Genomic DNA, 26543 nt, shown 5'->3' with positions numbered 1-26543 from the left:
CCTGTGGGCTCTAAGCTTTCCGTCTCAACCCAACTAGGGCAAATCTGCTCTTACATGTTTTATATGTCACTTTATCTAAGATCTTGTTTGAAAGAAGGTAACATGGCTAAAAACCTGATAGGATGACAAAGCTCAGAATCTTTTTTTTCTCTCCTTTGGGACGGAGTTTCACTCTCTTTTTCCAGGCTGGACTGCAATGATGCAATCTTGGCTCACTGCAACCTCTGCCTCCCAGGTTCAAGCGATTCTCCTGCCTTGACCTCCCGAGTAGCTGGGATTACAGGTGCACACCACCACGCCTGGCTAACTTTTCTATTTTTAGTAGAAACGGGGTTTCACGATGTTGACCAGCCTGGTCTCGAACTCCTGACCTCAGGTGATCCACCCTTCTTGACCTCTCAAAGTTCTGGGATTATAGCCGTGAGCCATCATGCCTGGCCCAAAGCTCAAAATCTTAACTTGTGCACACCAACATCAAATCAGGGATTTCTGTGAGGACGTATGCATGCATTATTCATGTACCCTGAGCATCTTTAGATGACAGCTGCCCTCACCCCAACACACACGTTGATGAATTCTAGAGTGATGCTGGCTTTACCTCAACACTCTACTGTTTTAATTTCTATCATAGAGGTTGAGGCACAGCATAGCCTTTTAGTCTTTGTCCCTGCTTTTAAAGAAATCACCGTTGTTGGCATATTGTGTGGTTGGCATAAGGAGAAGAGATGACTTGGGAGATGTAACATAGGTAACTTGCAAAGATTCATTCCTCACAGAGAGTGAAAGGGGGGCGGCAGGGAAAACATTCAGTAGAATAATTTTAAGATTTTAAGTGTGTCACTTTTTCCACTCATCTTTGAGTAGAAAGATGATTGCAGTATCTCTTGAATTTCATTTGCAAAATACTCAAATTCTCCTGAAGTCACTTTTTAATAATAAGACCAATTTAGATCCTTTTAGATTATTGATGAAATTCTAGGTCACAGTGTAGTAGAGCAAATGTGATTTCCATATTTCAAATACAGCAAAAGCATAAGGGATAAATTTGCTATCCTGTATTTGCATACCTAATAACATCATATAATATCCCTAACAGATAGTATCTCCTTATAGCTATTATTTCAGTGTAAATTACTTTAAAAGGGTCCTTCATTAGACTTTTCTGAGTTACCTGCTTGCCCATTATCAGTGAAATGTAGTTGAGGTATATTTTAGGATCACTAGTCTTCTGCCTGTTTGAGATTGTACCTGAGAATGTATTAAGATACATGTTCACATTCATTTAACACATCTATTGATTAACTAGTGCTGAACTTACCTTGGGAATAGATGAACAAATTAGGTGTGGTCTTTATTCTTAAGGCCCTCAACCATGAAAAATGCAATTTCATATGTGAGACAACTATATTAAATAGATTTTCTTATTTTTTTTTTTTTTCCTTGAGACGGAGTTTTCGCTCTCGTTACCCGGGCTGGAGTGCAATGGCGCGATCTCGGCTCACCGCAACCTCTGCCTCCTGGGCTCAGGCAATTCTCCTGCCTCAGCCTCCTAAGTAGTTGGGATTACAGGCACGCACCACCACGCCCAGCTAGTTTTTTGTATTTTTAGTAGAGACGGGGTTTCACCATGTTGACCAGGATGGTCTCGATCTCTCGACCTCGTGATCCACCCGCCTCGGCCTCCCAAAGTGCTGGGATTACAGGCTGAGCCACCGCGCCCGGCCTTATTTTTTTTTTTTTAACTTTTTTTATAGAGGTGGAGTCTTGCTGTGTTGCCTAGGTGGGTCTCAAACTCCTGGCCTCAAGCAATCCTCCTGCTTTGGCCTCCCAAAGCACTGGGATTACAGGTATGAGTCGCTATGCTTGGCCATAAATAGGTTTTCAGTGCAATCTAACAAGGTGTTATAAAAGAAGTATCCTCAAAGTGTTGTGGAAGTTCCTAGGCATGAAAAGCTCTTCTGTTGGTGTTACCACAAGTTACGCACAAGACACTGCATGTAGGGGGCTGTGTCCTTGCAACACATGAAGGGAAGGTATACAATTGATGAAATATTAAGTGTTGTACCATGTTCTATACTGAGCCTGATAGATGTACACCGACAGCTTTCTAGGTAACTGTACCAAAAAATTCTGTAAATAGCTAAGGATTTTTAGTTGATGCCTGAACTGGAAATCATCTCTAGCTTTTCTTAAAGAACACATTATTGAGTGCTACACTTCTATAGTGATAATCAGGAAATAAGAAGGCCCACATAGTCTGAAGATGACAACAACAGTGTGACATCAAACAATATGTCTATAAAAGGAATGTTTTCTGATTGGTCCATATTCTTGAGTTATTTCTTTTTTTTTTTTTTGAGACGGAGTTTCGCTCTTGTTACCCAGGCTGGAGTGCAATGGCATGATCTCGGCTCACCGCAACCTCTGCCTCCTGGGTTCAGGCAATTCTCCTGCCTCAGCCTCCTGAGTAGCTGGGATTACAGGCACATGCCACCACGCCCAGCTAATTTTTTTGTATTTTTAGTAGAAACGGGGTTTCACCATGTTGACTAGGATGGTCTCGATCTCTTGACCTCGTGGTCCACCCGCCTCGGCCTCCCAAAGTGCTGGGATTACAGGCTTGAGCCACCGTGCCCGGCCGAGTTATTTCACTAATAATTTCAACATGAAAAATGGAGAATGTCAGCATCTTTAAACAACTGTTGAATAATCCAGTGGCTGTAATGAACCAATTCATAAGAATTCTCTTCACGCTCCTGGATCAAGCAATCTGCAATCTGTGTAACTATAGATGTTGAGACTTCAGCTCGACCTGTAATTATGCGTGGAGTTGTTACTGTGTTTTTTACATATCATCTTTGTATTGGCTCTGAGTCTAGGAGGGTCAGTCACAAATGACTGATACTTTGAATCAGGGTATTGCCACTAATCAAAGGACAGACTGCACATGTGTTCAGTGTGGAAGGATTCGTTGGTCTGCTTTGTCCTTTGGCTACAGTTGCAAGTAAAGATTACAAAAAGAGGCTTTATATGCCTATGTGTTTGTAAGAGGAGCTCGCATTTTAGTTTCCTTTATTGAACTCCTGATTTATTTTTACTTATTTTTTACAAATATTTGTTGAAGACTTTGACAAAACACAGTAGTTTTTTTTTCTCAACAAATTCATGGTTTCTTAGAAAGGTGTTAACCAGCCCCTTCCCTGCCCTTATACTAGTCCATGTGTCAGGTACTAATTAATCTATGTCATGGGATCACTTTATAAGCTATATTTAGGGATCTCTTTCTCATTCAGAGACCATCTTTCCCATTTTGGGTGTTTTGGTAATTTTTAATTTTCCGAGTAGCATCAGTATTTCTGTTTGAACTAAGGTGAGATTCTGCATTTTTTCCTCAGTTCTCTAGGGGCCTCTTTCGTGACTGTCTGCTTGCTGATTGGTGTTTTCCTTACTCCCATTTTATCTTGGTCTGTGAATTTAACCAACATGATGTTTACTCCCACTTCCAAATTATTAATGAAGACAACTATGAGATGGTACTTTTATCTTCAATGGTTGATGCTGAAAAAGTGACAAATGCAATAAAAGCATCTTTCTCTAATTCAGTTCCTGTCATGAATCTCTTTAGTGTCTTGTTCATATGACTTGAAATAATAGTGCTCACATCTCTCTTTCAGCTAGTTCACACTGAAAGGATATAATCATCTGTTTGATATCAGAGCCACTTTCCCAGTCACAGATTGTGATGTCACAAACCAAAGATTGTTCCCTCTCAGCAGGAAGAAGCTGGAGAGGAGATGCATCTTCAGGGTGAACTACATCCTTGTTCAAATTTGGTCACTTCATAAAGAAGATTAACCATAATAAGGAACAAATATATTGGCTAGTTAAAATGCCCGGTTGAATTAAGCTTGCAACACTGTGCCATTATAATGGAATGAAAAAAATTCCTTATGAAAACTTAAAGTTATAATAATATAGATATAAGTAAATACAAATTTAATGCATTTAAAAATATTATGTAATATCAGTCCCATTAAATTAAATGCTAACACACAAAAATGGATTTTAGTTATGTTTCTAATTTTATGGACAAAATTGTATATTTTGTATATAAAATTGGTATTTCAGACAAAAATTACTTTTAAGATTGTTATGTCAACAGACACAAAATGGATGTGTTCATTTTGTCCTGTATGCCTATTTTTATTTTATCATGGTTTAAATAAAAAGCTTACAGCTTTTGAATAATTTACAATGACCAGAATTTAAGGATATAGTAATAGGTATCATTATAAGAATATGGCAGCCAAAATATTTGCTCCATTTCTATGAAAGAAACCAATAATACACAATCGCATTGCTTTTACCATACAATACTTTTATATAATATGTGTGAAAGAAATACATTCTAAATTGCAGAAACAAATAGTCATTGACTACATTCCAGGACTCTTCAAAATCTCTTTGTTAAATCTATCAATACTAGAGAAAAATTCCTATAAATAAACCAAATCCTCAGGTACTAGCATAAAATGTCTTATCCATTTGTACCCATGAGATGTAAAGTTGAAGCAGTTATCAATTTTTTTTTTCACTCTGTGTGAAGAAAATATCGATTACTCCAAATTGCTGTAGGGTATTTTTTTGAAAGCTGTCATTGAAACTTCAATAATCACGTTTCTTAAATGGGTTATTATAGAGCAGAGAGAGCCTTGACTTGGATAGGAAAGTGAAAATTCACTGGGATTGATGCTGACAAGGACCAGACTGGGGAGGAGTGAGGTAGTATTCATTTGCCCATCCATTGTCATTGGAAGGTGAGTTATAGAAAGAAAGCCCCAGATTAGTGGGATGTGAGTCTCTGTTTACATTACAATGAGTAAATAAAATCCAGAACACTTAAGGAATATTGTTATTTCCCCCTTTAATTCTGTTTATTGGAAGCAAATTGTTTGAGCATAATATAAATTTCATACTTGTGTCCAAGTTAATTAAAAATCTTTAATTACAATTTAAAATATTGATTGGTATTCTTCATTTAAAATATCTACATATTTTTGAATCATGACTATTTACAAACTGTAATATAATAAGGAGGAAACAGATGAAAGAACCCTTAAGGGTTCAGCTATTTCTTAGTGTAGGTAAACAACAGCAACTTAACTTTTAGTTATGTCTGGTGTACATTTGAAGTATTTTGAGATTTTTAAATAAACACTTTTTTCTCTGAAACAAATTGGCATATTAGATAATCACCACTTGTATTAAATTTCTGTTTTCCTTTGTTACTTGAAAATGACAGGTAAGTTTCTGTAATGACTTCAGATGCAAAAGACTTATGATATTTAAGGTTATTTATAGACTGTCTTGGAAAGTGTGAAGGGATCATATAATTTACTCCCTTAACTAAAATTTGGTGAAAGAATTCAGTGAAATGGAAGACAGTTTCAAATTGGACTACTTTTAGATAAGTATTGAATACTTACTTCTGATAACTTTATGTGTATTATCACAAGATCTCCATAGTTAGGTGTGATTTACTCTTGTTTCCCTGTCTCCTCCCTTCTAAGATAATAGAAATAGGATTATTTGTATGGCTTCTTTATGTTAAGGTGCTTTGGACCTCACTTTTCCAAAGAAACTTATATGAAAACCAATGTCATTGGGATTTCTGCTAAAAAAAAAAAATCTATGTAGGAAATTAAAATATCAGATGAAGAAGATCAGATGATTCCTTTCTGTTGTTTTTACGTAAGATTGTCTCTCTAGAAGTCTTATTATGCAGTGATTTCTAGGGAATTTCTAAAAGGCACTGTATCTTTTAAAATTCTTTGATGGCTTCACTAGTGCTTTGCATGTTATAGTTTTGACCATTGACCCGAGTCAAAGCTTTGAGGTTTTAAGGTACCAGACATCTTTTATCCTTTCGTCCTCTTGTTAAATCAGAAAAATGTCTACATTTAGTCTGTTATAAAATTGCCTGGTATCTTCAGGATAAATTAGCCTCATCCTTACAAGAGTGTTATATACCTTAATTTAGTAGAGATTATTTTTCTTTAGTATGAATGAAATGACATCACAGCTTTTTTTCCTGCTAACAATAGAAATCAGTCATTGAGCTTTTGTTCCTTTGTATGAAGAGAAATATTTAAATTACTTATTAATTTTTCCTTCTCTCATCAAGTACTCTAGGAAGCAAAGTTTATTTGAATATTGTTGGTAAACAATGTCTGTGAATGGCCCTCATGCACCATTCAGAACTCTCTTCATGCATTTTTTTCAAGCTATTAAATAAAACAAAATTGGGATGAAAAATAAAGACAAAGATGAGACAAATTCAATGAAAAATGAATGGGAGTTTTAGATGCTTTATTATCTATGAGTGACTTGTTTATGCACCATAAGTAAAAACAAGTATTTACCTCAGCTTAAATCTGCAAAAGCTTAAGGAAACGGTTGCATGAAATTCAAATCCACTAGTTCATTCACAGCACGAGCAGATTTAATTCCGGTAGACAAGATAAAAATTAAGGTTATAAAATTAAATCTTACCTGGCAGTGGTTTGTTTGAAGCTCAGTAATTTGAACTCTGGCTGGAAATAGTAAGCTTCGAGACCTGAAATTAATTCTCTATTTTCCTTTCATGTTTTCTTTTGCCAGTGTTTTATTTCTTGCAGTGTCTTTATATCTGTATTCCTGATAATCCTGTAGCATTTGTTAGGATAGTATGCGGTATGTGAAGAGTCTATTTGGATAGGATTATAGAAGCAGAAGGGTGAGTTTTGCCTTATCTGATAACAGCAGTTGATCTGACCACAGACAATTTGAGTGTTCAGAACTTATTAAAGATTCATTGAATGCTTCAGCAATGAGAAAACCTGGTATTCCTATGTACATTTTACCTCTGGAAAACTTCTGCTTGTTCGTATTTCAGAATTACACGCACTTCCAAATCAAGCTGTTTTAAAACACATTATCTGGACTAGAAGCGTGGATGTTCTTGTACTCTCTTGCTTTCCTTTCTGCTTACCAACTTTTCAGTCCATTAGCTTCCTTTCTGTCGAGGATGAAGGCATTTCTTCTGTCCTCCTTGTGCTTTTGTGACCCATGCTTCTGGTGCACTGTTTTTTGAATAGTGCGGTAAAAATCCAAAAGGTGGTATGGCTTTATCATATCTCTGTCCGGTGAACGTACTTGGCGTGAATGAAGAGCTGACAGGAGCTATTCAAACCAGACAGCAAACTGATGGGATGACGCTTCCATACATAAAAAACCCATTAATTGCTTCCCCTGATGGACAGCAGTATATCCTGAAACGAAGAAAGAAAGGAGCAGATGATGATACTCGTTTTGATAGGTGTTCTCTGTTTGAGCAGCTTGTCATTGAGAAGCGAATGCAGGAAAAGCTGCAGCTTCAGAGTGTGATCAGGTAGAATGGGCAAGAGTTATTTGACAGACAGTTAAGTGACGTATTTTGGGAGGAAAAAGAAGGCTTAGCACGAAGGTAGCTGGAAATAAGGTTCCAAAATGCTTTTGAAAATGTTCATTTTTCCCTCTTAGTCTTTTTGGCTAGAAGCTTTTTTTTTTTTTTTTTTTTTTTTAAAGCTTTGCTAGGCATTATTCACAGACATGTTGCTGAGTTGTTTTCTCATCATATGGTTTTCCCTAAAGAAGGAAGATAGAAAGACTATACTGTGAGTTTTAAACATTTGTAGCAGAGAAAAGACTGCTTTTTTTTTCTTTTTTGCTAAATGCACGCCTGTTTTTATATATCTTTTGGGCATATGCATTTTGTTGCTTTGGAATAAAGCATTGTAAGTCCTCATTTGATACAGCCTTTTAATAGGGTCTTCATTAAAGCTTTTTCTTAAATTAGATGAAATCCAGATTCGCTGTATAAAAGAATAGATTTTAAAATGTCAGTTTCTTAATTTTTGCACTTGAGTTTTAAATTTAAAATTCAAATTTTAAATATTGTACTTCAATTTAAAATTTAAATTTTAAATATAAACGTTTTTTCCTTGCCTGCCAGAGTTCTTTATGAGTGTATCTAGACAATATAATGTTTTTAAATATTTAAAAAATTATTATAAAACATTTCAAACTTGCACAAAACTCTGAAAAATAATACACGAACCTCCAGAAACCCATTACTCAGATTCAATAATTGTCAAATTGTCAATTATTTGAATTGTCAGATTCAATTCTTGTCTAAAATATTTTAAAGCAAATCTCATTTCACCTATTCGTACTTTGATATATATATTTTTAAATTATGAACAGTTTTCACATGACCCTGTACCATTATCACACCTAATACATAAACTGTAATTCCTTGGAGTCATACAATATCCAGTTCATTTCAAATTCCTTGTGTCTCAGAAACTGCTGTTATGCAGGTTTTTTTCTGAGAGAATCTAGACAAAGTAAACACTTCAATTGTTAGCCAATAGAATTTTAAACACTGAGATGACTTAGATGAGAAAAACAAATTTTAGTTTTATAGTAGTCTTTGACACACATTTGTAACAGGAATATTTATGCAAGAAAACATATTTCTAGAATATTTTTCTTGAACATTTCCCACTTAACATTGCATGATAATGAAAAGGATTGTAATTTTATATGGTAATGATTAGTGATTATATACTGGTCACTTCCATAATAAACACTCCAAGTTTTGAGCCTCCGATTATTAAGCCATTTTCATGCTTGAATGTGACTTAGAGTTTGGTGGAGATCTAAAATGAGAGAAGTAAAAATGTATCAAATGGGGTCATTGTGTTTATAAGCATTGATGACTATAATATTACATACTTTTTTTCGTTAATGTCAAGGTTTTTCCCCCAATGAATTTAAATTTTTCTATGAAGGTTGAATTCCTAGCTCCTTTCTGATAAAGCATAACATTTGGCTGTTCACTTAACTTTTTCAAAAATATAATAGCATGAGTTCCTGAAAATAACTTCTGCGCCACACCCTCACCTGTTGAAATTCATTCTCATTCCGTTTCTCTCTTCTTACTCTTATCTCATCTTTCAAATTGGCTAGATGAATGAGAATGGGGGTGGTGAATATGGGAAGCCATTAAGGGGGTATAGATGGAAATTATAATTTTGTTTCCATCTAGGCTCAAAGCCACTGCTGAGGACCACACTCCCATTTTTTATGGAGAACAATAGAATATTCCTCTCCCAAGGTGCTCACTCTTGAGAATCTCTTGTCATATGTCGTGTTATGGCATGAACTCTTGGGAACTTTATGTTATACCCTATGTTCTCAAATTATACCTCGTCCCTTAAATCTTGCTGAGGACTATATGTGCCAATCACTTTTTTGAAAGCTTAGTGAATAGTTACTGATGATCATCATTTACATATAGATAAGTTGAATAGGAAAACATGAGTAAAAATGCTTCTGTTCTCTTTCCAAGTTGTTTCTGAAATTTTTCTCGGTCATTTGTAATGCAATGTCAACATCAGGAGAACGCTTTGCAAATATGCAGATTCTGTTGGAGAACTTCGTGTGGTGGGTGAAAAAGTGGTTATAGAGGGAACTGGAATAATAGATTACGAGTCTATTTTGGGTGCAAGTATTTCAGATCATTATCTGTCAGTACATTAGCTATAAACTGAATTAATAGAAAACCATTGACTCAAGTACTGACCTGTGGAGTTCCCAATAAAAAATAGTTATATTTCAGCCACTGTGGAAAGTAATTTTCTGCCAGACTTTGCTCTTGGTATTCCTGATGTTGTTCTTTTTTTAAATAAAAAGCTGTACTTATTTTCTACTTTCTATAGGATGAACTTTCTGCTTTGAAGCAAGGAGTTGTCTACATGAGTTGTATTGTTCAGAGATCTAATGGGTTGAGTAGCTAGTTGGGTAGATGACTTGTTTTTTCACCGAAAATTTGAGGAGAAGGAGAAAAGTCTTAGGGATATGGACTTTTATGTTTTCTTTGATACGTATAATAAAGCACATTTTTCTTCTCTTCAGATATCTCAGCTCTCCCTCTTTGCAACTCCAGGTATTCTCATATTTAATCTAAACTCTCCTATTGTGACTGTAAAGTTGACCAAACAGCTTCAGAAACATCATAGACTTTCAAATAACTTTATAAGAGAAATGATTTTTTTCTTTTACAAGGTCCTTTTTTGCTAGAACATTTTGGTCCATACCTGGAGTTATGTTCATAGCTGTTTACAAAACTGTAAATAGTTTTATAAAGAAAAAAGTCTCTCCTTTATGCCCTCCACTTCTTAGATGAGTAGGATTTATAGTTAATGATTTTTCCTGTGGCAACTACTTATTTTTAGGGCATTTCAAATATTTATAATCTCAATTGAGTGTGATTATTTTTCAGTTAATAAACGAAGAGAAAAAGTTGCATTTTAAGAGAGTATTGTGGACTCATGGAAGCTGTTTCTAAAATAAATATGCTTTTAAATTCTTTTTGAAGAAATCAAATCTTCGTTGACTTATGTGAGTCATACTAGGTCATTTTTAGCACATTAATTGTAATAAACACTTGTTGACTCCTTACTGTGCTCGGTTCTTTGGATTCATCTTCTAGAAGGGAGGAAACTGAAATACATAAAGGTTAAGTAACTTGCTCACGTTTATCCCGTTAGTAAGATGTTGAACTGTGGTATGAATCCAGGCAAGGTGATTTCAGAGTCCAGGAAGATGAGACTGCCTACTGAGAATGATGCTCATTTCACTTAAGTGTGAGACTCCCAGTATAATGTGGGAAGAGTGGTGTCTCTCCAGCATAAGTAACATTCTACAAAAGTGAGATCTGCAGTTTCTCTGAGGGTTGACTGTCTTTAATGTATACAGAATGTTTTCTTCCTGTTTTCTATGCCTCAAATTTATAAAGGGGTGATTTTTTTTCTTCCTGAATTGTATTATGACCTCTCAAATAACAATGTGCTTTAAAATACTAATCATTTGTTTAATTAAATTTAAAAAAAAACTAAGTAGTGGTATGAGAGGGTATGAACTAGATTTGTTGTAATTGGCAATACAGGTGATTATTAGGAAACCATTGCTGTCTTCATATGTATCACATTCAGGTAAAATTATAGCCTTTTTTTTTTCTTTTGGCGTCAGTTTGTTGGGAAGTTTGTTTGTTGCATTTTTATCTTACAATTTAGATACTTTGAAAAAGGCTTTCATTTTTAAACTTCTCTAGTTTATTCCTCTACCGTAGCACCCACTTGTTTCACTCATCTCAAGCCTTAACCTGTGTCCTGATATTTGGCTCTTTGCTAATCTGTCATCCTTAAGAATTTGACCTTATGTGAACTGCAGACAACCACTAGAGGTCTCCAGACCACACTTTAGAAAGCTCTGATTTTTACAAGCCTACCCTATTAAGTGGAACAGCTATGGTCCAGGGGAGATTAGGTACTACTATTCCTCAAGTATTCATGAAATGATTCTTATATTCCAGGTTCTAGAAATACGCTATGTCCTGGGGGTAGATTTTTTTTTTTTTAAAGTAAGGTCTTAGACCCTAAGGACCCCGTAGGCTAGTGGAGACGCTAACATTTGATCATAAGGTCACATCACATCCTTTTAGATCCTGGTTACTGGAGTCCTTTAGATTTCTAAGTTTTTGAATGCCCTACTAATACTTTCTGTAGCTTCCCTGTAGTGAGATCATTCCTGCTTTCTTGATGAGCGCTGATACTGCATCTTCATCAGTCTGGCAGGGAGCCATTCTCTGGGGGCAAGTAAGATTATTTGGATGGGCCCCGGAGTTTTTTGTGTGTGCGTTTTCATTTTTCTTTTTTTTAAATTTAAGACAGAGTCTTGCTTTGTCACCCAGGTTGGAATGCAGTGGTGTGCTCTTGGCTCACTACAACCTCCGCCTCCTGATTCTCCTCCCTCAGCCTCCTGAGTAGCTGGGATTATAGGTACCTGCCACCACACCTGGCTAATTTGTGTACTTTTAGTAGAGACATGGTTTCACCATGTTGGCCAGGTTGGTCTCAAACTCCTGACCTCAAGCCATCTGCCTGCCTTGGCCTCCCAGAGTGCTGAGATTACAGGCGTGAGCCACTGTGCCAGGCTGGGCTCTGTTTTTTGTTTTTTGTTTTTTTTTAATTTTCTGATACCCTTCTTAGCAGCTCTAGGCATCTGATCTTTAGCAAAGCACCTCACACAAAAGCCAGCCACTGCCTGTCTCAGTGAACAAGACAGATCCCACTGAGATTTTAGACCTCCATTTCCATTTTGTTTTATACCTGATAAATTTTAAAGAAATGATCAGCTTTCCGCTTGCATCTCTTGTCTGTTAGGGGTGTTTAAATAGACAGGTATCTCATTGTAACAGTCTTAGAGACATATTCTGAGTAATCCACACAAAGCACCTAGCACAATGCCTGGTACAGACAGGGTAGGTGTTCTGTAGATGTCAACAGTTGTCATTATTATTATGGAATTAATTTAATTTTACTGCTGGAGGGGTCTGTAGAGATAATTTAGTCCTGCCACCCATTTTACACAAATTTTAGTGCTCTTTTCTTTCTCATACAGACATCTAACTGGAGTTGTTCTCATCAGTGTTATCCCATGTTAGGAAGGCCACAATTTTGATTTAGTCATTACCACTTAATGATTATACTTCTGTATGAGAATTTTTATGTGGATAAGTGTTTTGAACTAAATGGCAATTGTCAGTTTTATAAGCATTTCAGGGCTGGACATGGTGGCTCACTCCTGTAATCCTAGTACTTTGAGAGGCTGAGGCAGGCGGATCACAAGGTCAAGAGATCGAGACCATCCTGGCCAACATGGTGAAATCCCATCTCTACTACAAATGCGAAATATTTTACAAAAATACAAAATGTTTGTATTTATAAAAATACAAAAATTGCACCACTGCACTCCAGCCTGGGCAATAGAGCAAGGCTCTGTCTCAAAAAAAAAAAAAAAAAAAAAAAAAAAATTCAGGATGACACTAGGAAAGCAATAAGCAAACATTTTTCAACATCCACAGTGATGCTGTAGAAAGCCTGGGAGCTTGTTAGCCTCTTCTCTGTAACACATGTTCCGGAGGAAGTTCTGACAGCTGTGGATTAGTGACTTTCTGGATGGTGGACCTGTTTTTAAAAGTATAGAATTCCTGAAGGCACATGGAAGTCAAGTAAATTAGCACAAGATATAGAGAGCTGACGAGTGACAGAACCAGGATCCAAACTAAGCATTCTGTGCTCTTAACCCCTGTGCCATGTTTTTGAAAGGATGCTAACTAGCATTATTTATATTTGTGAACAAGTACAAATAATCTAAGCAGACCCCAGTAGGTGCTCAGGTAAATACATCCAGTAGAATACTGTACTCACATTTAAAAAACAGTGGAAATCTTGAATGCTTAGTGAGTAATTACTGAAGAAAAGGTAGCTTGGTTTCAGAAATATATGGGTAAATAGAAATAAGTGGGTTATACTTTAGATTCAAAAAAGATTTGGACAAAGTTAGTAGTACCTTAAAGCCTGTTTTAAAAACCTTAATAAAGAGCTAAGATATGTAACTAGCCTTGGGGACCTTTAAGTGAATAGCCATTTGTCTGAGCCAGAAGACAATTACAGGACTTAACCGTTAGTTCTTGGAATGCAAGAATTTTGGGGATCCTCTAAGAGTTGTGGTAATTCTCATTTAACAGTTTTATAAATACCCTGAAAGATAATAGTAAGAGAAAAAACCCCAAGATTTTTAATACATAAAGCCATTAGGGATAATTTCTTGGGTAGATCTTTGAGTAAGAAATGGTAGATGTGTCAGTTTAGTTTGTTGTTGTTGTTGTTGTTGTTGTTGTTGATTTTTTTGTTTTGCTTTGTTTGGAGACAGGGTCTCGTTCTGTTGCCCAGACTGGAGTGCAGTGTAACCTCAAACTTTTGGGCTCAAAAGTTTGAACCTCCTGTTTTAGCCTCCCAAGTAGCTGGGCCTATAGGCATGTGTCTTCATGCCTGGCTATATATACATTTTAGCGGGATATGAAAAAATGAAAATAATCTTGATCATAATGGTATGATATGCAGAAGATAAGGGGGAATTGTAGACAGATTTTATGCTGGTGAATTCAATGATTTGTTATGTTTTTAAAGGATTTGAGTCCTATGTGGTATGTTAAAACATTTAGAAATTAGCAGGAGGTTATGATGATTCAGGCAAACTATGATGGTTCCTTAGACAAGGTAATAATAATTGGAAAGAAGGGGATGGATTACAGGAATATAAGGAGGTTTAGATGATAGTTGGCTGATGAATTAGGTATCTAGGTATGATGGTGAGAGAAATGTTGAGAATGGCCCCCAGAATTCTGGCTTGAGTAACTGTGGCTGGAGATGCAATTTGCTGAAATAGGGGAAGCTGGATGAGGAACAGATTTGAGAAAGGGAAATTAAGAGAGAGAATATTGAACAAAATGGGCTATGGAACTGGTAGTTCTTAACTTCTCAAATACTTGAGGCATGTGAAGGAATGGAACACTTTACAATCGTATGTGAGAAGAATACACTGTTACATGTTATTTTTGTAATTAGGTCTTTTTCTTCATTTCTTTGTTTTTCATGATGGTTTTTAACCTTACTTTGTTGTTTCTTGTCTCTGCCACTTAACGTATCTCACTTACCAATCATAACTTCTCTCTGTGCAAGTATTCCAGTGAGATAGGAAAGGCATAAATGAATCAATCTTTCTGTATGGGGTGTGGTTGGAAATAGCCACTCTAAGAATAAATATGCTGCACTCTGCCCCCCAAATCTGGTTGAAAATCAGTTCTTTAAAATTATCTATGAATGGTTTTTGATATGGAACGTTTCTCTAATTTCTAAAAGGATTTCTTGGTTACAGTGGTTCATAGGAACACACTCTCCTCAGATGATCAGGCAGCTAATTTTCTAGATGAGAATGCTGAGTATATCTCAAGAGGCTGGCATTCACCCAAACTGCACCCAAGGTTGCAGATCTTGTAACTAGTTAACAGTTGATATGTTAGAACAGTAGAACCCTAAGAATCAAAATTCTAGTCAATAATTCCTCTTATGAGACACACCATTTACTTATCAGTATTTGTAATAAGAGAAATTCTTATCCATAATGAGAAATGAAATATGTTTTATGGCTGGGCATGGTGGCTCACGCCTATAATCCCAGCAGCTGTGAGATTTAGGAGGCTCAGGCAGGAGGATTGCTTGAGCCCAGGAGTTCGAGACCAGCCTGGGCAACATAGTGAGACTCTATCTCAATAAAATATCAAAAAATTGGCCAGGCATGGTGGTGCATGCTTGTAATCCCAGCTACTGGGGAGGCTGAGACAGGAGGATTGCTTGAACAATCCTCCTGGAGGTCGAGGCTTCAGTGAGCTTTTTTTGCACTACTGTACTCCAGCCTGGGCAACAGAGCAAGACCCTGTCTTTTTAAAAAAAAAAAAAAAAAGAAATATTTTTACAAGAAATATATTTGATAAGGTAAAAAATAGTTACTTTTTGTCTGTAAAAAGGCATGTAAAAATGTAAAAAATATAGACATAAAAATGTAAAAAATAGTTACATGTTGAAGATATTTCTGTAAAGACTTCATATTTAAAATTTGATAAGATTGATACTTTAGTCCTCCGTTGAACAGTTAAGCCCCCAAAACATGTGCATCGTTCGAGACACTGGATATATGAGCATGACTAAGGGATAAACTCTGACATGGATAAAAGCTGACATGGACTGGGGAAGTCAAGCATGTCAAGGAATAATGTTATCTTTATGTTATACTCAAGGGCTCACACAAAGGAGGAAATAGCTAGTTTAATCTGGAGAGATTAGGGAGGCATGTTAAACTGAGTCAGCTGTAGACATTGGTTAGGTGCTCTCTGAACTCCAGAAGAGTTCATTTTATTTTTATCTTTTAAGAAGCTCATTTTATTTTTTTAAATTCCAAAGAATTGATAAGAGACTTAAGTGCTAAGTGATGAATGTAGTTCTGAGATTATATATAAAACATTTTTTAATATTTCTAGTGGAAGTGGCAACAAAATCTCACACAGACACACATGCACACACGTGCACATGCAAAAGAGACAGATTATCTTCCTCGTTTTAACCTAAGTATTCTAGTTACCATAACAACCTGATTGTGGTAGTGCATTTGCTGCTATGCTTGAGGTTGTATCAGCAGTTCCATTATAAGCTGCAAAATTTAATGTCACATTCGCAGATGTAACATATAAAATTCCATTTATTAATTTGATTTTGCCTCACACTTAAATCTCCAAAAGTTATTCTCCTCTCTCCCTGTGTTGAAGGAGGTTTGTATATCTGGTTTGTAGGATTCTGCTTTTGTTAATTTGTATTTTGATTGCTAAAAGAAACCTCCATATCTGATCATGGTCCCTTATTTCATAACGAGGGGGTTGAGGGTCGGAAGGGTCCTCCGACAAGACTCTTGCCTTGCCTTGTCACCCTTATGCAAGTCATCCAGCAGGAATTTAGTAGTTAGACACGATTGCACAGATGTTGGAGTCCCGTGGCATCTTCTGCTTAGTGATCTCCTTGATTTTTGGTTAAACCTCACCATGACATGCCTTTCATTTTTTTGCACATGTGTCTTTTTGTGTATTTGATGTCTATCCTTTCTTCTATAATAGGATTCATTCTGTTGTCGCATTCCGTGTTAAAGAAATTGGCTTATATGTCTTTCCAATTTCCACTAAACGTTTCTCCAGGGTAGGCACCATGCTTTACTTCCTATAATGTCTCCAGCATTTGGTGAAAAGGACCAGCTCTGTCTCTACTTCCTCCTCGTTCTCCGGTTTACCTGGTGTCTGACCTTCCTTGTTGCTTAGTCTTAGTGCTTGAACCTAATGACCTGTCTCTTGAGGAGTTGGGGAGTGGACAGTGGTGGGGAGAGAGGAGGGTGCCTCACTCTGCCCCTAGGTAGAGTCTGGGGATTCGAGAGTGTGGTGCTTGGAGGGCTGTGGCTATGACTGAAGTGTAGGAAGTAGTGAAAGAGGCTCAAGAGGCATTCAGGAGCCTGAAGGTAGACTTGGATTGGACTTCCTGCTGAGGAATCTGAACTCTGTTTAGTGGGCAAGAGAGACCTATTGAAAGATCATAAGCAGGGAAGTGATATGAAGAGATCACTTAAAACTGCCACACATTCAGGTCCTTGAAGACTGAAATTTGTATTAAAAAAAAGTATGGCATAAACAGGTAATCATTCTATCTAGTAGGAAAATGTAAGGTCAGAGAAGAGAGTAGTTAATTCTGCCTTGGGTGTGATAGGAAACTCTCACAAGAGGTGATGTTTCAGCTGGATATTAAGGGGTAGCTAGGATTGCACCAGGCAGGGAAGTTGGGAAGATGGAATTTTAGACATGAGAAAAAGCTTGATTGAAGAATCGGAGGCAAGAATATGCTTGGCATATTAGGAAAATCTTGACCCTGCTGATGTTGGTGTGGTGCCAGGTCTGAGGGGACCAATGGCTTGAGAGGAGACCGGATAGGGTGGGCTGAAAGCAGGTCGCCAGAGGTTTCTGGTGCCCCACCATGGAGTGAAGACTTTATGCTGTAGATAGAAGGGAGCCGTGAGCTTTGAAAAAGTAGCTAAAAGAGATGAGCAGACCGATGGCATAGAGAAATTCATCCTCTAGCCGTTTAGAGGATGAATTGGAAAATAAGAGATGGATGCTATTCTACCAGACCAGGTTAAAAAAAAAAAAAAATGAAGGTGCCTGTTGAACTAGGATGGTGGGATTAGAAAGAGTATAAATGGAGGATAGGAATGAAGAGGAGGCATGCTTCAAAGGTAAATTTAGCAGATATGATTGGCTGTATGGGGAAAAGTGTAAGAAGAAGTTCTGTTAGGTTTCTAATTTTATTTTTTGGAGATAGGGTCTTGCTCTGTCACCCAGGCTGGAATGCAGTGGCGCCATCTGGGCTCACTACACCCTCTGCCTCCCAGATTCAAGTGATTCTCCTCTCTCAGCCATCCGAATACCTGGGATTACAGAAGTGTGCCACCATGCCTGGCTGATTTTTTTTTGTATTTTTAGCAGACAAGGGGTTTCACCATGTTGGCCTGACTGGCCTTGAACTCCTGGCCTTAAGCAATCCACCCACCTGTGCCTCCCAAAGGGCCAGGACTACAGGAGTGAGCCACTGCACATGGCCAGAAGGTTTCTTATTCAAGCCTCTAGGTGAATTGTTTTGTGATTTATCAAGGTAAGGAAAACAGGAAGAGAAGACATTTGGTTAAAGATAACATTTTGAGGGCTGGGCACAGTGGCTCACACCTGTAATCCCAGCACTTTGGGAGGCCGAGGCAGGCAGATCACAAGGTCAAGAGATCAAGACCATCCTGGTCAACATAGTGAAATCCCGTCTCTCCTTAAAAAAAAAAAAAAAAAACACAAAATTAGCTGGGCGTGGTGGCATGCACCCGTAGTTCCAGCTACTCAGGAGGCTGAGGTAGGAGAATTGCTTGAACCCAGGAAGTGGAGGTTGCAGTGAGCCAAGATCATACCACTGTACTCCAGCTTGGCTTTGTCTCAAAAAAAAATTTTTTTAAGTACATCCACATTTTAAAATTTGAGGTATAATCTACATACAAAATGCTCAAATCTTAACAGTTTGATAAGCTTTGATAACTGACATACACCTGTGTAACCACCTCTGCAAACAAGTTATGGAGTAGTGGTTCTCAATATTTAGCTGGCATCAGAAACACCTGGAAGGCTTAATGGACCATAAATTGCTATGCCCACTTTGAGTTTCAGATTTAATAGATCTGTTGTGAGGACTGGGAATTCAACTTTGTAACAATTCCCAAGTGCTACTGGGTCCAGGGACCACTCTTAGGAAACTACTGATAGAAAACACCACTATCATACCAGAAAGGCCCTTTTCTCCCTTTTGCCTCTCTCCCCAGGCAATCACAGTTCTGATTTCTAGCACTGTGATGAGTTAGCCTATTCCTGGACTACACCAGTGGAATTATTCAGTATTCATTTATGTCTGGCTTTTTTTCATACAATATAATGATTTTGAGATTCACTAGTGTTGTTGCATGGGGTTTATTCCCTTTTACCTGCTGACTAGCATTCCATCATGTGATTCATGTGATTCGTGTGACTGTATCACAATTTGTTTATTAGTTCTGTTGACAAACATCTGATTTAGTTTCAATTTTGGGATATTCTGTGAACATTAATGTACAAGTCTTTTTGTGGTTATATGTTTTCATTTCTCTTAGATAAATACCTAGGAGTAGAATTGCTGGGTTCTGGGATAAATTTATGCTTAATTTTAGAAGAAACTGCCAAAATAGTTTTCCATAGTGGTAGTGATGTAGTTGAATTGTGATTAAATTTTCATTGACTCTAGTGAAGATCCTAGACATTGACGACACTGAAGGACTTTTTGTCAAAGAAGAAAGGTCTATAGTGGACAAGGAAGCTTGGCAATGTTACCCTTTGGGATACACATGTGGCTAACCAACAGTGACCATGGAACTCTTTCAAATCTTGAGAGAATTGACACCTGTGTTTAGAGTTTAAAAAAAATGTAGTTCACCATTCATTTAAAGAACACTTTTTAAAAAAATTATACATTAAGTTCTGGGGTATATGTTTGGATGGTGCAGAATTGTTACATATGTATACACATGCTATGGTGGTTTGCTGCATCCATCTCCCTATCATCAACATTAGGTGTTTCTCTTAATGTTACCCCTCCCCAATACCCCCACCCTCTACTCTCCTTCCCCTAGCCCCTCGCCCCCCAGAAGGCCCTGGCGTGTGATGTTCCCCTCCCTGTGTCCATGTGTTCTCATTGTTCAACACCCACTTATGAGTGACAGCATGTGGTGTTTGGTTTTCTGTTCTTGTGTCAGTTTGCTGAGAATGATGGTTTCTAGCTTCATCTATGTCCCTGCAAAGGACATGAACTCATTCTTTTTTATGGATGTGTAGTATTCCATTGTGTATATGTGCCACATTTTCTTTATACAGTCTATCATTGATGGGCATTTGGATTGGTTTCAATTCTTTGCTATTGTGAACAGTGCCACAGTGAACATACCTGTGCATGTGTCTTTATAATAGAACAATTTATAATCCTTTGGGTATATACCCAGTAATGAGATTGTTGGGCCAAATGGAATTTCTATTTCTAAATCCTTGTGGAATCACCACACTGTCTTCCACAATGGTTGAACTAATTTACACTCCCACCAACAGTGTAAAAGGATTCCTGTTTCTCCACATTCTCTCTAGCATCTGTTGTCTCCAGATTTTTGTTTTGTTTTGTTTTGTTTTGTTTTTTTTGAGATGGAGTTTCGCTCTTGTTACCCAGGCTGGAGTGCAATGGCGCGATCTCGGCTCACCCCAACCTCTGCCTCCTGGGCTCAGGCAATTCTCCTGCCTCAGCCTCCTGAGTAGCTGGGATTATAGGCACGCGCCACCATGCCCAGCTAGTTATTTGTATTTTTAGTAGAGACGGGGTTTCACCATGTTGACCAGGATGGTCTCGATCTCTCGACCTCGTGATCCACCCGCCTCGGCCTCCCAAAGTGCTGGGATTACAGGATTGAGCCACCGTGCCCGGCGTTTCCAGATTTTTTAATGATTGTCATTCAGACTGGCGTGATATGGTATCTCAATGTTGTTTTGATTTGCATTTCTTTAATGACAGTGATGAACAGCTTTTTTTTCATATGTTTGTTGGCCGTATAAATGTCTTTTTTTGTAAAGTGTGTGTTCATAGCCTTGCCCACTTTTTGATGGGGTTGTTTCTATTTTTTATTGTAAATTTGTTTAAGTTCTTTGTAGATTCTGAATGTTAACCCTTTGTCAGATGGGTAGATTGCAGAAATTTTTGCCATTTTCTTGGTTGCCAGTTCACTCTAATGATAATTTCTTCTGCTGTGCAGAAGCTCTTATTTAATTGGATCCCATTTGTCTATTTTGGCTTTTGTTGCCATTGCCTTTGGTGTTTTAGTCATGAAGTCCTTGCCTATGCCTATGTCCTGAATGGTATTGCCTAGGTTTTCTTCTAGGGTTTTTATGATGTTAGGTCTTACATTTAAATCTTTAATCCATCTGGAGTTAATTTTTGTATAAGGTGTCAGGAAGGGGTCCAGTTTCAGCTTTCTGCGTATGGCTAGCCAGTTTTCCCAACACCATTTATTAAACAGGGAATCCTTTCCCCATTACTTGTTTTTGTCAGGTTTGTGAAAGATCAGATGGTTGTAGATGTGTGGCGTTTCTTCCAAGGCCTCTGTTCTGTTCCATTGGTCCATATGTCTGTTTTGGTACCAGTACCATGCTGTTTTGATTACTGTAGCCTTGTAGTATAGTTTGATGTCAGGTAGCGTGATGCCTCTAGCTTTGTTTTTTGTTGTTGCCTAGGGTTGTCTTGGCTATATGGGCTCTTTTTTGGTTCTATATGAAGTGTTTTTTTCCAGTTCTGTGAAGGTCAGTAGTAGCTTGATGGGGATAGCATTGAATCTATAAATTACTTTGGGCAATGTGACCATTTTCCTTACTATAAGCATGTATTCCATCTGTTTGTGTCCTCTCTTACTTCCTTGATCAGTGGTTTATAGTTCTCCTTGAAGAGGTCCTTCACATTACTTTCAAATTGTATTCCTAGGTGTCTTACTGTCTTTGTAGCAATTGTGAATGGGATTTTGTTCATGATTTGGCTTTTTTTTTTTTTTTTTTTTGAGATATGGAGTCTTGCTCTTTTACCAGGCTGGAGTGCAGTGGAGTGATCTTGGCTCACTGCACCCCTCCCTCCCCCCACCCCCCACCCCACTAGGTTCAACCTATTTTTCTGCCTCAGCCTCCTGAGTAGCTGGGACTGCAAGTATGCACCATCACACCCAGCTAATTTTTGTATTTTTAGTAGAGACAGGATTTCTCCATGCTGGTCAGGCTGGTCTTGAACTCCCCACCTCAGGTGATCTGCCCATCTTGGCCTCCCAAAATGCTGGGATTACAGGTGTGAGCCACTGTGTCTGCCCTCAGAGAACAATTATTAACACTTACTGTGTATTAGCCATAGAAGGGTACATGGTTCCCAGTACTGCTCTGAGGAGCTCACAGGTAAAACAAATTCAAGAAGGTGCAAGGCAGTGCCTTATATCTAAACTATGTTAATCCTAGTTTATCTGAACGTTATTTTTCCATAAATTCTAAACATCAGACAGTAAAGACATAAAAAAAACTCGAAAAACCAAAAACTCCAGAACATTTCAAATCACTGAGGAAAAAGATGGATTTGTCAGTAAAATGGTGTTGGTGCAAACGGAGTTCACCATCTGGGAAAAAATTGGAATTCAAACCTCCTATCAGGATGATGTCAACATATGCCAAAAAATTTAATGTAAAACACCATAAAATTATTAGGACAAATCACGGACATATTCTTTTCTAATGTCAGAATAGGGAAGGTGTTTTAAAATATTACACAAAATCCAGAAATATAAAATACCATTAAATCTGTTTATGTAAAAATGATGAATTCCTGCCTGGCAAAACCCACCATAACCAAAGCCAAAAGATAAATGATTGTGTGTGTGTGGGTAGGGGAGGTAGGATTGTGACTCATAATACAGAGAACTAGTTTCCAATATATATAATGTGTTTTAACAAACCTATTAAAAATGGGCAAAGGCTATGAGCAGACTGTTCACAGAAAATGAAATGCAAATGGCTCTTAAACATATGAAAAGATCCTCAACCCACTCATGATAAGAGAAATGCAAATTAATTAAACAGAGATACATATTTTCGGTTATCAGATGGACAGAGTTCAGAAAACTTGATGAGACTACGATGGGAAGGGTGAGGATGTGCAGTGTTGGAGGAGAAGCGCATTTCAAATTGAGGGGTACTGCAGGAGCGGGGAGATGGAAATGGAAAAAGTAGGGCCAGCACATTAGAGTAGGACAGGTGAGGTAATATAGAGGCAGGCGTGTTGACTTTAGCAGGGAGCCACAGCAGGCGCTCTAGCATCAAGGGAGAAGCAGGGAAACTAGACAGCCCTACGCAATAACTACAAATGCTAGTCACCATGGAGGCAGACAGCCCTACAGATAACAACCCAAGGGAGTCACTTATCCCGAAAGGTTACATTATTCCCAGCATTTTCCATTTAAGAAAGCATTACAGTAGAATTTTAAATGGAATGAAAATGCAACCCTTAACAAATTATAATTATAAAATATATTCTTCAGTTATCTCAAATGTAATTTTTGGAGAGTGTATTTGAAGATGCTGAATAAATGAAATACATCTCTACTGGTTTAGCTGCTTATTGCTGTTCGTAGCTTCTCTTGTGGTGAGTTATATTACATCACTGAATGTTTAGGACGAAAGTGTGCAGTCATGCCTGTGTCTCCCTTTCCTTGCAAAGGTAAAGGTAGCATAAGTAACTAATAAGGAGAGAGATGAACTATTAATGTTGAATTTTGGAAACGCAAGTGATGCATGAAATTTAACAGAATGGTGCTTTTCTTTTGAATTCCCATCCCCCCAATATTTATCTTTGTGTGACTTCCGCCTCATCACTCATTTTACTTTCAGAATTCTGAAATTGATAATGCTCCTTAAAATGAAGTTATTATCATTTTACCTTTTGGTCTAGGATGTTATAATTCTGTGTGGTACATTATAGTTTCAAGCATTGTACATTGTGGATTATGCCTGTAGATTTATACATATTAGGGGCAAATAGGGCCCCAAATATTTAATGATATTCTTGATTACTTACATTCCTAAAATAGAAGGTAATTACACGTTCAAGCCAACAAGTTAACTTGATTTACATTTTCCTTCTCACTCACAATTTGGTTGCTCTCCAGATTTTTAAAAATTTTAATCTTATGCCCAAATACATTTGAATAGTTCCTTGAGTCACTAAGGCAAAAGGTTAAGGGAAAAAAAGTATATACCTCATAGAATACTTTGAATATTGACCAGCATGGATCGTGTAGTGTTTTCTGACAGTTAAAGTTATAGATTCTATTTTTTTAAAAATTAAAATTAGCTGGGCATGGTGGCTGATGCCTGTAATCTCAGCACTTTGGGAGGCTGAGGTGGGCAGATCACCTGAGGTCGGGAGTTCAAGACCAGCCTGTCCAACATGGAGAAACCCTGTCTCTACTAAAAATACAAAATTTGCTGGTAATTGTGGTGCATGCCTATAATCTCAGCTCCTTGGGAAGCTGAGGCAGGAGAATCACTTGAACCCAGGAGGTGGAGGTTGCGGTGAGCTGAGATCGTGCCATTGCACTCCAGCCTGGGCAAAAAAAAAACAAAACAAAACTCTGTTTCCCCCCCCCCCCCCCCCCCAAAAAAAAAGAAAAGAAAAGAAAATTAAAACAATGAAGATAATACTGTGGTGTCAGTTAGATAGTATTCTTCATGATATCTGAAAAGCAGGCTTATTTTATATTGAATTCCTGTACAGATGGACATTATCCAAGATATCTGGTACTCACTGCAGGGCAAAGCTGTAGAAAGATAACCATTTGGTGCCTTCCAGTGGCCTTTTCAGAGACTTTGTAGAATATCTGATGATTGAGAAAATGTTGATATTTTAACTTGAGTATAATTTATCTTAGTTAAGAAGAGTTGAGTTTGTGGAATTAGATACAGATTGAAAAGTCTTATTTTCTAATATAAATATTGGGATGCTTAGGGATCTCTGTGTTCTTGAAGTTGTTTATTTGTTTTTTTTTCTTTAGCACCTTGTGGACAAGGGTGTGTGGCCTGTCCAGCTTGGTGTTTTGGGCATATGTAGGTGTCTTCCTTTAGTGTCCTATGATGGATTCAAGTATAGTTATTGATTGATTGATAAATTATTGTCCACACTGTTTTCTGTAGTTGGGTAGTTTCAGTTCCATGTGTAGCTCAGTCATCTCAGAAAATTAAGTAAGATTGTGTAGTTAGTATAAAAAAATGAATGTTTAATTTTGATTTTTCCATTTATGCTATTTTGGGAGCCATATTTTTCAAAAAAGACACAATACTCTTATTTATGCAATTTTATATCTTTTTGGAGAATCACTGTAATTTTTTGCCATTGAGTATGTTGGTATCTGACTCAGAAGGGGAAGAAATACTGAAATTGCAGTGAATGAGACTTAATTTCTCATTTTCTGCTAACCAAGTTACTACAGGTTTATCAGTTATGGACAAGCATCTATCTAGACAGATAGAGTAGGATAGATTTAGGAGTCATCTTCCAATAGTTTGGGGAATAGGATGCAATGTATATTTCTGTCTTTGCTAATGCTCTGCCTCTTCCATCTCCCTCTATCTGTACCTTTGAACCTGGAGTGATTTTTTTCCCCCCTTTTTGATGTGGAAGACAGACTGACTTGTGTTTTTGTGTGTGTGTGAGACGAAGTCTGGCTCTGTCCACCAGGCTGGAATGCTGTGGCATTATCTTGGCTCACTGAAACCTCCACCTCCCAGGTTCAAGCGATTCTCCTGCCTCTGCCTCCTAAGTAGCTGGGACTACAGGTGCGTGCCTCTACGCCTGGCAAATTTTTTGTATTTTAGTAGGGATGGGATTTCACCATGTTAGCCAGGATGGTCTTGATCTCCTGACCTCATGATCTGCCTGCCTTGGCCTCCCAAAGGGCTGGGATTACAGGCATGAGCCACTGTGCCGGCTAGACTGACTTATCTTGCTATGGAAGATAATATCATCCCCACCCATTTGTGAGCTGCTGTTATCTACATATCCACCTTGGTGCAGATTTATTTCTAAAGCTAGACCAGACAGAATTTTGTTGTAAAATACATCTTTTGTGACTGCAGCCACATGAACCCTGAATAATCTATACATCTTGCTATTGAAAGCAAATGGATTTTTGAGCTCTAGACCTCTGCTTACTTGGGTGTAGATGGTGCATTGTGTGTGGTAAGTATTTAGGAAATTAATATTTGGCCTTGGTCTTATCCAGCTTTCCAGGAGTTGAGAGTGATTTATCTGAGAAATAGAAGCATCCTTCTCAGTTAAGTTACGTTTTTACTGAGTCTATTTATCAAACTTTCCTCATGCTAGTATGTTCTCTCCTGAACAGTTTCTTTGTATAATTACTTTATATTCATTATATGTATGGTATTGTATTAATAGACATGGTTCTGTAACTTAGAGAGTAGCCTTTAGCTCCATCTTTTACCTTGATTTTGTTTGTTTGGCTTCTTCTTGGGTGACCCTAATTGGGTAGGTACGTTTTTTGCCTCCTGTGTGATAGCAGCCAAATAATATTTTTCTTATTCTTATATGGAGGCTGGGGCAGTGCTTGTCATATGGCATGAAGTAGATGTAGCTTTTTCTTTTTTTTGTCTCAGACTGTTGCCCAGGCTGGAGTGCAATGGTAGTATCTCAGATTACTGCAACATCTGCCTCCTGGGTTCAAGTGATTCTCCTGCCTCAGCCTCCCAGGTAGCTGGGATTATGTGTGTACACCACCATGCCCAGCTAATTTTTTTTTTTTTTTTTTTTTTTTTTTTTTTTTTT

At 37.6% G+C, this 26543-nt stretch overlaps 2 protein-coding genes across 2 annotated transcripts in view; one reads left to right on the top strand and one right to left on the bottom strand.

Annotated features, from left to right (window-relative positions):
- Positions 1-7472, bottom strand: part of CHRM5 (cholinergic receptor muscarinic 5) — an 86498-nt gene extending 79026 nt beyond the window's left edge. Inside the window, exon 1 of the mRNA XM_039462747.2 lies at positions 6553-7472. The gene's annotated coding sequence lies outside the window, so the exon portion shown is untranslated. The remainder of the gene's footprint in view (positions 1-6552) is intronic.
- The window catches only part of AVEN (apoptosis and caspase activation inhibitor), a 174192-nt gene that overhangs the window by 61675 nt on the left and 85974 nt on the right, over positions 1-26543 (top strand). The window lies entirely within an intron of this gene.

The sequence above is a fragment of the Saimiri boliviensis genome, chromosome 2, assembly GCF_048565385.1.
Source record: "Saimiri boliviensis isolate mSaiBol1 chromosome 2, mSaiBol1.pri, whole genome shotgun sequence".
Lineage (NCBI taxonomy): Eukaryota > Metazoa > Chordata > Mammalia > Primates > Cebidae > Saimiri > Saimiri boliviensis.
The sequence above is the reverse complement of the archived record's forward strand: the minus strand, read 5'-3'. Positions and strand labels throughout refer to the sequence as shown.